Source organism: Hemitrygon akajei, chromosome 3 (assembly GCF_048418815.1).
Source record: "Hemitrygon akajei chromosome 3, sHemAka1.3, whole genome shotgun sequence".
Classification (NCBI taxonomy): domain Eukaryota; kingdom Metazoa; phylum Chordata; class Chondrichthyes; order Myliobatiformes; family Dasyatidae; genus Hemitrygon; species Hemitrygon akajei.
Window position 1 is genome coordinate 178,474,894 of NC_133126.1, and position 13,063 is coordinate 178,487,956.

Sequence of the window (13,063 nt, forward strand, 5' to 3'; positions counted from 1 at the left end):
CACTTGTTGTCATCAAAGATGCAGCAGAAGGATTTACCTGACTTTTAATGGTTCACTTTTTATGTGCGACATGAAGTAGAAAATTCAAATAAATTACTTCAGATCTACCCTTCATGCTTACGCTGACACAGGCACTGACCTACTGTGCTTTCATATGTCCTGTTGCTACCTGGAAGAGCACCTGTTGCCAAGAGTCACTTATCCACATTATCATTTCCTGTATGAGTCTGCTATTGTTACGCACCAGCAGATATCAAATTGAGTTGGGTTTTTATAAATAAACAACAAAATTTATTAATCTCTACCCAAAAACATCGAAAAGTAAACAAACGACTAACTTAAACGGAAGTTAACAGCGTTATGCATCTATAGTTATCAAACAGTCAAACTTAGAGATAATTCCTAACAATTCTTATTCAAGCACAGTCTTAAAGTGGTAATGTAATAAGTCCATATGATTCATAAAGTAAGTGAGAGGAGAGACTTCTCAATCCAGCAATGAGCTGAACCTTGAAGAAAAGACGAAACTGCTGACGCAGATCCCAGCCGATAAATGCCTTTTCCGAAGATACCGAAGAATAAGATTTCTCAAAGTAACTGACCTTTCGCCGGAGGTGGTCACCACACACCTGAGACCTTGCAGGGGTTAACCAAAAGTGCGTGCCACACTTCATGTCAATCACTTTGATGCACACAGAATTCCGTTGATTTCTACCCAATTCTTTGGGTTCGCACAAAGCTGGTATTTCACTCTCTCTCTCCTACGATTACGTAACCACCAACTGTGACTCCCAAAACAACTATGCAACAAATTATTGTCTCCCCTTTTGTACCAGTGGAACATGCCATCACATGACATCACATCACCCCACTATCAGAAGACAATTACATCATGCTCAGGAGAAACTCACCGGACAGGTAACATTATGTTCAGATGTTCCTACACCTGGTGTCACTTCATGCACATACAATCAGTCCATGCATCGTATCTTATGCATATATGGCCACACTCAGTTACTTACATGTTGAACTTTATAGGATTGCTTTTATGTTTATTGTGTTTTTTTTATCCTGCATTAGATTTAGAGTTAACAATCATTTTGTTCTCCTTTACACTCATACACTGAAGAACGACGATAAACAATCTTGAATCCGGATGTTACACTATTAATTTACCAACAAATGGGTTATTGCTTTATCAAAACACTCAAGTTATACAACTGAATAGACCATAATGCAACAAATGGCAGTTTACAAAATCCTGCAATAGAAGGGAAAAGTGTTCTATGAACATTTCAGAGAAGCCTTAGTGAAACAAGCAGCTTCCATCCAATGAAGGAAGTGATCAGTTTGTCTATCGAAGCATATGGTCCACAGCAGATGTCACCTCATTGACTCTTCACTCAGCCCTGGAACATCTGGACAGCAAAGGTGCATGCATCAGGATGTTCTTTATTGACTACAGCTTTGGATTCAATAGTCAGACAGACAGACAGACGTACTTTATTGATCCTGAGGGAAATTGGGTTTCGTTACAGCCGCACCAACCAAGAATAGTGAAGAAATATAGCAATATAAAACCATAAATAATTAAGTAATAATAAGTTAATCATGCCAAGTGGACTATCATCCCCTCAAAACAAATTAATGAGCTTCAAGACCTTGGCCTCAATACCTCCTTGTGAAATTGGATCCTTGATTTCCTCAGCTGCAGATCCCAGTTGGGTCAGATTGGCAACAACATCTCCTCCACAGTGTCCATCAGCAGAGGTGCACCACACACTGTGTGCTTAGCCCCCTGCTCTACTCGCTTTACACTGATGACTGTGTGGCCAAGCACTGATTCAATGCCATATTCAAGTCTGTTGATGACACCACTGTTGTAGGCCGAATCAAAGGTAGTGACAAATCAGCATAGAGGAGAGAGATTGCTGAGTGTTGCCATTAAAAACAAACTCTTCCTCAATTCAGCAAGACCAAGGAGCTGATTATTGACTTCGGGAGGAGGAAACCAGAGGTCCATGAGCCAGTCCTCATCGGAAGATCAGAAGTAGAGAAAGTTAGGAACTTTAAATTCCTTGGTGTTATTATTTCAGAGGACCTGTCCTGGGCCCACCATGTAAGTGCAATTATAAAGAAAGCATAGCAGCAACTTCCTTAGAAGTTTGCGAAGATTTGGCATGACATCTAAGACTTTGACAAACTTGTATAGATGTGTGGTGGAAAGTATATTGTCTGGTTGCATCGCAGCCTGGTATGGAAACATCAATGCCCTTGAATAGAAAATCCCACAAAAGGTAATAGATACAGCCCGCCCCGCCACTGAGCACATCAACATGGAGCGTTGACGCAGGAAAGCAGCATCTGTCGTCAGGGATGCACACCACCCAGGTATTCTAAGGGACCGATTATGTCAGTACATGTTTAGATATGCAGGGGCTGGATTAGGGATGGTTTAGAAATACAGGGGCTGGATTAGGGATAGTCAACATGGCTTTGTGGCAGATTCTGTCTAACTAATCATATAGAATCTTTTGAGGAGGTTACTAAGAAGGTTGATGAAGGGAGGGGGTGGATGTCATTTGTGTGAACTTTAGCAAGGGCTTTGACAAAATCCCACGTAGGAGACTAAGTCATTTGGCATTCAGGAAGAAATTGTCAATTAAATTCAACATTGGCTTAGTGGGAGAAGCCAGAGAATGGTAGTAGATTGTTGTCTCTCTGATTGGAGGCCTGTGACTAGTGGTGTGGTACTGTGTCTGTTGTTTATTATCTATATTGATGATTTAGGATGATAATATGGTAAACTGAATCAGCAAATTTGCAGATGACACCAAGATTGTGCTGATCACGAACTTCAGAAAGGGTAAGACAAAGGAGGGATTGGAAGTGGAGAGAGCGAGCAGTTTCAAGTTCCTGGGTGTCTGAGGACTGAACCTGGTCCCAACATATCGATGCAGCTATAAAGAGGGCAAGACAGAAGCTATATTTCATTCGGGGTTTGAGGAGATTTAGTTTATCACCTAAAGCACTCGAAAACTTGTACAGATGTACCATGAAAGGATTTCAGACTGGCTGCATCACCGTCTGGTATGGGGGTGGGGGCAACTGCACAGGACTGAAGTCATGCAGAAAGTTGTAAAATTAGTCAGCTCCATCATGGGTGCTAGCCTTGGTAGTATCCAAGACAGCATCAAAGAAGGCAGTCTCTTCTCATTGTTACCATCGGGTAGGAGATACAGAAGTCTGAAGGCACACACTCAGCAATTCAGGAACAGCTTCCTCCCCTCTGCCATCCGATTCCTAAATGGACACTATGATGAACACTACCTCAATACTTTTTATTTCTATTTTTGCACTACTTATTTTAACTTAACTATTTAATACATATATATATATATATAATTACTGTAATTTTTTCCTGTATTTATCATGTATTGCATTGAACTGCTGCTGCTAAGTTAACAAATTTCATGACATATGCCGGTGATATTGAACCTGATTCTGATTCTGATCCGGAGCATGTGGACAGACGGGAAGGCTTTCAAAGTTTGCTGAGGGATCTGCACAAGCTGGGAAAAGGAGATGAAGATGGCAGATGGAATTGAATGCAGACAGTGTGTGATGCTGCACTTTGAATCAGAATTAGGTTAAATATCACTGGCATACATTGTGAAATTTGTCATTTTGTGGCAGCAGAATATTGCAATACATAATAATTAAAAACTATAAATTACAATAGGAAGTATGCATAAAAATAAAATTATATTAAACAAGGAGTGCAAAAAGAGAGGGGAAAATTACTGTGGACGTGTTCGTGGTTTCACTGTCCATTCAGGAACCTGATGGTGAAGCTGTTCCTGAAACACTGAGTGTGTGTCTTCAGGCTCCTGTATCTCCTCTTTGATTTATCACCTTTTCAGTTATCAATGCTCTGAAGGCTTGTGCCTATGATGGGCTGGCTGAGTTTACAACTTTCTGATCCTATACAGTGGCCCCTCCATACCAGATGGTGACGCAACCAGTTGGAATGCTTTCCATGGTATGTCTGTAGAAATCGGCAAGGTCTTTGGTAACGTAACAATTTTGGGAGGATAAACCAGTATAAGACTTATACAGTACAGTGACTGGTGTGGGCACTGGGGTTTGTGGGACATGGGCATACAGATCTATAATTCCTTGAAAGCGGCATCTCAATTAGAAAGGGTCATAAAGAAAGCTTTTGGCACATTTGTCTTCAAAAATCAGGGCATTGAGAACATGTTATGTTGAAGTTGTATAAGACATGCTAAGGCCAAATTTGGAGTATTGTGGGCAGTTCTAATCACCTATCTACAGGAAATATATCAATAGCTTGAAAGAGTGCAGAGAAGATCTACAGGGATTTTAGTGGGACTTCAGGATCAGAGTTATAGGGAATGGTTGATTAATTTAGGACTTTCTTCCCTGGAGTGCAGGAGATTGATGGGAGATCTTATATACAAAGTGTGTGTGTGTGTGTGTGTGTGTGTGTGTGTGTGTGTGTGTGTGTGTGTGTGTGTGTGTGTGTGTGTGTGTGTGTGTGTGTGTGTGTGTGTGTGTGTGTGTGTGTGTGTGTGTGTGTGTGTGTGTGTGTGTGTGTACACATCCATTGTGAGCAGTGACGACAACTGACATCCTTGGGTGGGTGTGCTTGTTATTTGTGTGTCCGGAGGTGGCTGATTAGTTGAATCTGGGCTAGGAAGTACCTCCCAAATGTAGGCCAATTGTGTGAAGGTTCTGTAGTTGAAGTGCCTGCTGTTCTTTGCACTGATGTCATTTCCTTTTTGCCTCAGCGTGATGATTCTTTTCAGCTTTGGTGGCACCTTTATTGAGAAGGCTGCACCAGCATGAGTGATTGAAGGCTGCACGCTCCCAAGCAGTGTGATCCATTTTAAGGGCCGTGAGCGAAGTCTGAGTGTGTCCTTGAATTGTTTTCACTGACCACAGTGAGAGGATTCCCTGTGGACAGTTCCTCGAAGAACAACTGCTTGGGGATGTGATCGTCTGATGTCCTGACGAGATGGCCTGCCCATCTGACTTGGTTTTGTCAGCGAAGTGTGGATGGCGGGCATGTCTGCTGCAGACAGCACTTTGTGTATCAGGACTCCTGTCTTGCCAATTGATTTTCATGATCTTCCGCAGGCATGACAAGTAGGAGGGGTTCAGCCTACGTTTTGCACCTGTGGAGGAGGGCGGGTAGGATGACGGCATGGTAGGCCTTCAGCTTGGTCTTCGGAGTAATCCCCCTTTGCCCCCAGACACTGTCACAGAATTCTCCATAATTGGCACTAACCTTGGTGACCCTGCAGCTGACCTCACCATCAATGTAAACTGCTCATGAGATGCATGGTGCTGCCAAGGGACGTGAACTTGCTGACTGCCTGCAGCTGCTGGCCGTTCACCCAGATGGACGGCTCCAAACAGGGTTGATCTGGGGCTGCTTGATGCATGACATCCCACCTCTTGGTGCTGACGGTGAGACCAAAGTTGTCGCATGCAGTGGAAAATTTGTCGATGATGTCCTGCATGTTGGACTCAGAGCTTACGTTGAATAGGAGGTCCCTCAGCACTGTCTCTTTGACCTTAGTAACAGCTTGAGGCCTGCACAGGTCGAACAGCTTGCCATCCATCCTGTATTTGATGTGGATTCCAGGATCGCTGCCCTGGAATGCATCAGTCAACATTGCATTGAATATCATGCTGAAGAGGGCTGGGGCCAGTACGCGTCCCTGCTTGACCCTATTTGTGACCGAGAAAGCAACAGAACAGCCACCATCATCATTGAGCGCACGAGCCGACATCCTGTCATGAAACTGCTTGACCATGGTGATAAATCTGCCAGGGCAACCAAACTTCACCGTGATCTTCCATAATCGCTCCTGGCTTACGGCGTCAAAGACCTTGGTAAGATCGACAAAGTTGATTTAGAGATGTCTGTTCAGCTCCTGTCTTTTTATCTGGAGTTGTCTAACAGCAAGGATCATGTTGATAGTTCCACTTCCTTTCCTGAAGCTGCACTGACTTCCCAGGAGATGACCTCATTCCAGATGAGCATTTAGCCCGTCTAGCAGGACTTCGGCTAAGTTTTCTCAGCTATTGAGAGCAAGGAGATGCCTCTCTGGTTGTCATATGCTTTGTGGTTTCCCTTCCTCTTGTACAGGTGTACAATGGATGCATCTTTCATTTCCTGTGGAATCTGACCCTTCTCTCAGAAGGCCTGGAAGTACTCCGTCAGTTTGCTGGGGATGAGTGGACTACCTGTTTTGTAGACCTCTGCTGGTAAAGTATCTGCTCCAAGAGTCTTGCTACCTGACCACCAGCCTATTGCTTTCTCGACTTCCTCTTCTTGGAAAAGAGAGTCCATCTTATGGTTGATACTTGACTAAGATGATCAATTACTTCCTCACTTATGGTGGATGGTCTGTTCAGCACGGATTCAAAATGTTCTACCCATCTGTCCAGAATCTTGGCCTCCTCAGTGATGAATGTGGCTCCATCTGCACTTAGGAATGGTAAGATCCCAGAAGGCTGAGGGCCATACAATATTTTGATAGCATCAAAGAATATTTTCAAGTCGTATCTATCGGCATTGCCCTGAATCTAATCAGCCTTTTGCAGAGAATAGAGTCTTGCATCTTTCTGAGTTTGGCTTTGCACATATTGGCAAATGCTGCCTTCTCGGAGATGCAGGAAACATCATTCTGATAGGCTCCGTGTAGCCTGTGCATGTCCTGTAGGAGAGATTTTATCTCCTCATCACTCTCGTTGAACCAGTCTTGGTTCTTCCTTGTATGGCTGAGGACCTCGAAGCAGGCAGAGTGAAGGCGATCTCTGAAAGCAGTCCAGTCTTCTTCAACATCTCCTCCAAGACCAACATCAGCGAGCAATGACTGGAGACTTTTAACCAGGTGGTCTGCAGTAGTATCCGATTTCAGCTTGCTGACGTTGAGCTTCTTGGCAAATTTCCTTGCTTGTGGACATAGTTTGTGTTTGATGTTGACGTTAAGTTTGGAAACGATCAGACGGTGAAATCTTCGGCAGTCTGGGCCACACAAGATTTTGGTCACTCTGACCTCGCGTCTGTCACATCTTCTGGTGATGACATAGTCAACCAGATCCCAGTGCTTCGAGTGAGGATGCATCCAAGAAGTCTTGTGACGGCTTGGCAGGCAGAAGACTGTGCTGGTGATGTTCGGGTCATGTATTACACAGGTTTTCAGAAACAGGGCCATTACTGTTGCATTTGCCTGCTCCATAGTGCCCTTGGACTCCATCCCAGGTATCGTGGTCTCTTCCTCTCAACAGTTGAAATCTCCAAGGACAAAGAGCTTGTCTGACCTTGGAACAGTTGCAATCAGGGAATCGGCTCACCATAGAATTTGTCTTTGGCTTCCTCTGGGTTAGTTATCGTCGGGGGGTAGGAGCTGATCAGCGTGGCGTTGTGTTTGCTCCTCAGGGGTAGTTGCGTGGTCATTAGACAATCATTGCATCCTTTTGGCAGACTGGTAAGCTTTCGGACAAGGTGATTCCTGATGGTGAATCCGACTCCTGCTCCACAACGTTCAGAGCTGCTGTGTCCACTCCAGGAGAATGTGTAGTCGCCGCCTGCTTCTGTCAGAAGGTCTTTGTCAGCCAGGCAAGTTTCGGAGAGAGCTGCAATGCCATTCTTGTATCTCTCCACCAAAGCAGTTCTTCTCTCTGGTCTGTCAGATCTGGCGTGGTCCATTAAGGCTCATACGTTCGTGTGCCCATTCTGAGCCGAGTCACTTTTGCTTGATTTCTTTGATTTTGACCACTGAAGTGAGATCCCCGCCAGCCACGGTTTGCTGACTGGGGTTGATTGAAGTAGACAATGGTTAGGGCAGCTTTCCTAACCCTGTCCTCGTACGACGGAGGTGAGCAGTGTGGTCCTGAAAGGGCTGCTCAGTCACGCAGGCGGCTGCCACTGACCTGAGCCGCCCGTGAGCAGGCCCGTAACTACAGCTTCTAGTGTACCCTCACCTGCTGCTTCGTCACTTGCCCATCGCCACAGGACTTGGATTTGGAAGTCGTGACTTGTGCACGGGTTTGATTAAAGTGAGGGAGAGTTGTGCAGGTCGTCAACCTCACTCTCTCCTCCTAGTCTATCTGGATCCAGTGGCAAGATGAGAGTCGAGACGACTGGGGGTAGGTCAGGATGCAGTGGATGACTACGTGTCTTGTCGTGCTCTTCATGCTCCGCAACGTGCACTGGGAAACGCCTTCCTGCCTGTTGAACTGGTTGGTGGTTTCCCCTGCACACTCCACCAAATCCTGTTTTCACAAGGGTTAAAAGAATCCCCGACAGCTACTCTCACCTGGTTTAGAAGGCTGGTCGAAACTGTTGCCCGGGTCGTGGACTCTGTTGTACATAAACAGCTTTCTTGGAGTCACAGTAGAGCTGAGTGATGGGTGAGGACCTGCCATAGAAGGTACGACAGTCTTCACACCAGGGGGAGATACTACCCCTCCCTATACCACGAGGGGGTATACATAGGGTGAATGCTCACAGGATATTTCCTCTCAGCTTGGGTGAGACTAGAGGGCATAGGTTTAAGGTGAAATATTTCAGAGGAATCTGAGGGCGATCTTCACTCAGAAGTTGGAATGAACTGCCAGCAGAAGTGGCGGATTCGGGTTCAAAAGTAACATTGGAGAAGTCTGGATAAGTACACAAACCGCCGACGTCCAGCATCTGCCGCCCTGGAACTGCTGTCTGCTCCTCACAGCATTAAGTAATATTACAGAGAAGCCATTTTGTTAGCCTGAACAGTTAACACCATAGTTACTGGCACTGAGAGCCCTACACGTGGTTCATGCAACATTTCAATACCCATTGCTAAATCTGGAAAGGCCCATACAATGGGAGAAGGTCTGATTCTGCCAGCAGTAAGGGAGGTTCTGAGTACGGTTTTGCTTCAGTCAACAATTAAGGTGCTTCCATTTGTCAACAACTCTGTTCAAGGATGAAAAGGTGAGATGTCTGAGAATGTGGAAGGCACATTGAGCAGCATAGTTGGGACAACAGGAATTGCTCTGCAGTTATATGAGTCAACTTTGCCAGACGATGGACCTCGGCTTCTTTGTCACGTTTGCTTCATAAAAGGTGAAAGCATGGTTCAAGAGTTGTTATTGGTAAGGGGATGTGAAACTGATACAAAGGGGGAGTCAATATTTGGGTTGGTGAGCAATTTTTCAAAGAGAAGGGCATTCTGCTCACCAACCTTGTGCAACAGGTGGGACACCATGAATGACAGGATGCCACCATGGGATAAATACTTACTTGAAATAAGCGGTACCTATCATATGTACCATCCACTGTGTAATTCAAGGCAACATCTTGTTGTAAGAAACCGAAGTGATGGGCTGCACAAATCTTTAAATACTGCTATCACGGCAGTAAATAAAATCAAGTTCCATGCTCTCAGTTCTTGACTATTTCAAGAGCTTTGTATTGAGAACAATGAAGAGTTTGAATGTTTGCTGTTGCACACAAAAGTCAGGTGGCTCTCAAAAGGAAACAGCCTGAGACACTTTTATGCACTTTTTTTAACTGTGATAAAATTCTTTGAAGACTTGAATGCTTCATTTAGTAATCGATGCAAGAGCATTAGGCATGGTATTGCTTATTTCTCAGAATTATTCAGAAAGTTTAATGAACTCAGTCTTCAGCTGCTAAGGATGACGTGAATCTTATCAAGGTCTGATCAGTTGTCTCTGCATTTCGGTCCAAGTTAATCTTATTTAAGTGCAACATTGGTCGTTGTGACCTTTTCCAATTCCCAAGCCTTTGAGTTGGAAGAGAAAGAAAGAATAGCAGATGATGGTCTTCAAGTACAGTGTGAGCTACATAAAGACATATCAGAGATTTCAGGATCTTGTCTCGATCCAAACTCCAGATTGAGTAATAAATCCATTCCTGAACACTTGTAATGAGGAATTACCAGGAAGGGTGGAGGAAGAACTGATCTTACGACAGAATGATTGAGCTGAAACCAAGGTTCAAAAAGACATACCGCGACTTCAGGTTGCAGAAAGAAACCTTTGAATGCTATCCTGCACCATTGAAAAACGTCAAGATGTTCTTTATTGCCTTTCCAATATATTTAGTGGAGCACAGTTTCAGTGCAGTTGCCCAGCTTCAGACAGCAAATTACTGCACGTGGGGATCTGAGACCCCTTCTGAGAGACATTCAGCCTGACGTTGAGAAGCTGATATCACCACACCAAGCCCGTCCATCTCATTGAACGGAGAAAAAGCAACAAAGCAGTGAATAGTTGGACTATAATGTATGTTCTAAAATTGTTGATGAAAATTGTTTTTAAAGTAATTAGGCAAAGAAATAATTTTATTTGTAGCTTTAAATAGATTTGGATAACTTTTGCATTTGTCACTACTTTGAATTTGCAGTTCAGATTTTCTTTCATTGTGCATCGCCAATCAAAGTCCTTTATGGTTTTATGTAACAGCCGGAAAGGGAGAGGGTTCACTGGGGATGTGGTCTGGGAGCCGAGGGAGTGGTAACCCAAAAAAGTTTGGGAACCACTGCAATAGACGGATCCAGGTCAGAGGAGCGATTGCAGGTTTTGGAGGGTAGGGAGTGATGTCAGACCTCGGCTAAAAATGATGGAATCTGATGGGAGAAGAGTCAGAAGTTTGAGAACTCAGTGTTCGTGCCACCAGGTTGGCGACTGCCCAGGTGGAAAACGAGGTACTGTTTCTCTAGTTTGCATTTCGATTCGAATATGCAGCAGAGGAGGCCGAGGGCAGACATGGGAGAGGGGAGGAGATTTAAAATGGCGGGCAACTGGGAGATCCAGATAACCATGGGAGATGGGGTTAATGTGCTTGGTGAAGTGGTACCCTAACCTGCATCCGTTCTCACCAATATAAAGGAGGCTACAATGGAGCATCGGACGCAATAAATCACACTGCAGGGTTCTCATCTGAAATAGTCTCTCGGCTGGGAGAGCTGTTTAGAGCCAAGGACAGTGGTGAGGGAGGAGGGGCAGGGGCAGGGGCAGGGGCAGGGGTAGGTGTTGCACCTTGTGCAGTCATAGGGGAGAGTGCCTGGGGAGGAGGGAAAGGAGTAAAGTGGGGGAGAGACGAGCAGATGGGGAGTATGATTCCTGTGGAAAGCAGAGGGGGAGGAGAGGAGAAGTTGTGACTGGTGGTGAGATCCCATTAAAGAAGGTACAATTGTGAATTTTGCAATAAAAACCATTAAAGAAATAAGAAAACATTAACAGACAAGATATAATCATCCAAAATCATAAATCATAAATCAAACATCATAATGCAAAGGTAAAGTATAAAATCTTGCATCTGTGGAGCAGAATAAAGAGTCAATGTTTTAAGCTGAGACTCTTCATCAGTCACCACCATCTTGTGCTTCCCTCCCTCGGGAGTGGACAAAGGGTCTTGCCCTGAAACGTCCTCTGTTCATTCCATCCCATGGATGCTGCCTGACCTGCTGAATTCCTCCAGCTTCTTTATTGGTTTTGCTTATAAAACTGATTTGTTTCAAAGTGAAGTCCCTTGCTGCTCCCCATCTTGACAGGGAGACCCTGACTCATTCTTGGACTTTACATTGTGTTTAAAGCACCTGGAAGAATTTCAGTCTAATGGTACAGAACAGGAAGGAATGCTGGGAATTGAGGCTGCTGCCAGTTCCGGAATTTTCTTTCACCGTGCTGGGTTCCCTCAATCATAAGGGGGAAAAATGCAGAAATGTCATGGGGTTACCAGAAAAGCGGACCTTTGACGGGCGGTGCTGACTGAGTGGTGAATGGAAGTGGACTGGACCGGTTGACTCACATGAGGAGAGACACTAAAGTTCTGATGGCCAGATTCCCTTTCTCTGCAGTGGAACCAGACCAGCATGTTGTGTGTGCTGCTCAAGATTTCCAGCCTCTGCAGAATCTCTTGTGTTCACATCACCATTATGACTGTTGGGTCAATTGGTTCACAGTTCTTCAAATGAATGTTTTATCTGTCTGTGGGGATGAATTCCAGCATCCAGCTGGCCTTTGCAGGCTTCTCAGATATGTTAACAAATCATTCGTTTTGCCTGTTCAGACTTCTAAGACAGCGTATCACTTGCAGTCTAACCTGGATTTGTTACTGGTGAAACCCTTCCTCTTGACGGATTTGTTGGGCCTGACCCAGTGAGCTCAGATTTAGATTGTTTGTCGCATGTACGTCAAAACAGGCAGCCCACAATTCTCACCACACGTTCTGACACCGGCACAGCATGGCCACAACGTTCAGCAGAATAACAACCACAACAACAAGACAACAATAGCAAAACAAGTCCCTTTGTTGTCTGGCCCTGCTTCCATCCATAGACGTTCTTCGTCGCACGTTTGCGTCGAATGCGGAGCGCCAGCGGGCGGAGAGCTGGTGACCTGCTCTCAACCGTCTGCTTTCAGACACCCCTCACCTGCACTCAGCAGCCCTGGCAGAGAGTAGTGAGGTGGGGAACAAACGAGAACACCTTAAATCAGAAAGTGACCCTCTGGTTCCGGCTGATTCAACCCACTGGCTGGAACTGCAAAGCATTGAACACACACAAAATGCTGGAGGAACGCAGCAGGCCAGGCAGCATCTATGGAAAAGAGTACAGTCGATGTTTCAGGCCGAGACCCTTCATCGGGAGAGGCAGGGTTGAATAGAGGGTTTTTGATATGGGCATACTCAGTCCTGATGAAGGGTCTCAGCCCGAAACACCGACATTTTTCTTTTCCATAGAGGCTGCCTGGCCTGCTGAGTTCCTCCAGCATTTTATGTGTCTTGCTTGGACTTCCAGCATCTGCAGATTTTCTCTTTTTTGTGACGGGATTGCAAACCATTTAGTTTGGAAAGTGCCAATGAGCCTTTTCAGTGTCAAGATGCCTGTTCCCACCAAACTGCCTTCTAACATCCATTTAAATAAGCAAGAGTTGAAAGCAGTTTGTTACGAACCAGCAACAATAGATGTAGAATGGAGTCCGACAATTATTGCAAAACAACTAAAATTTATTA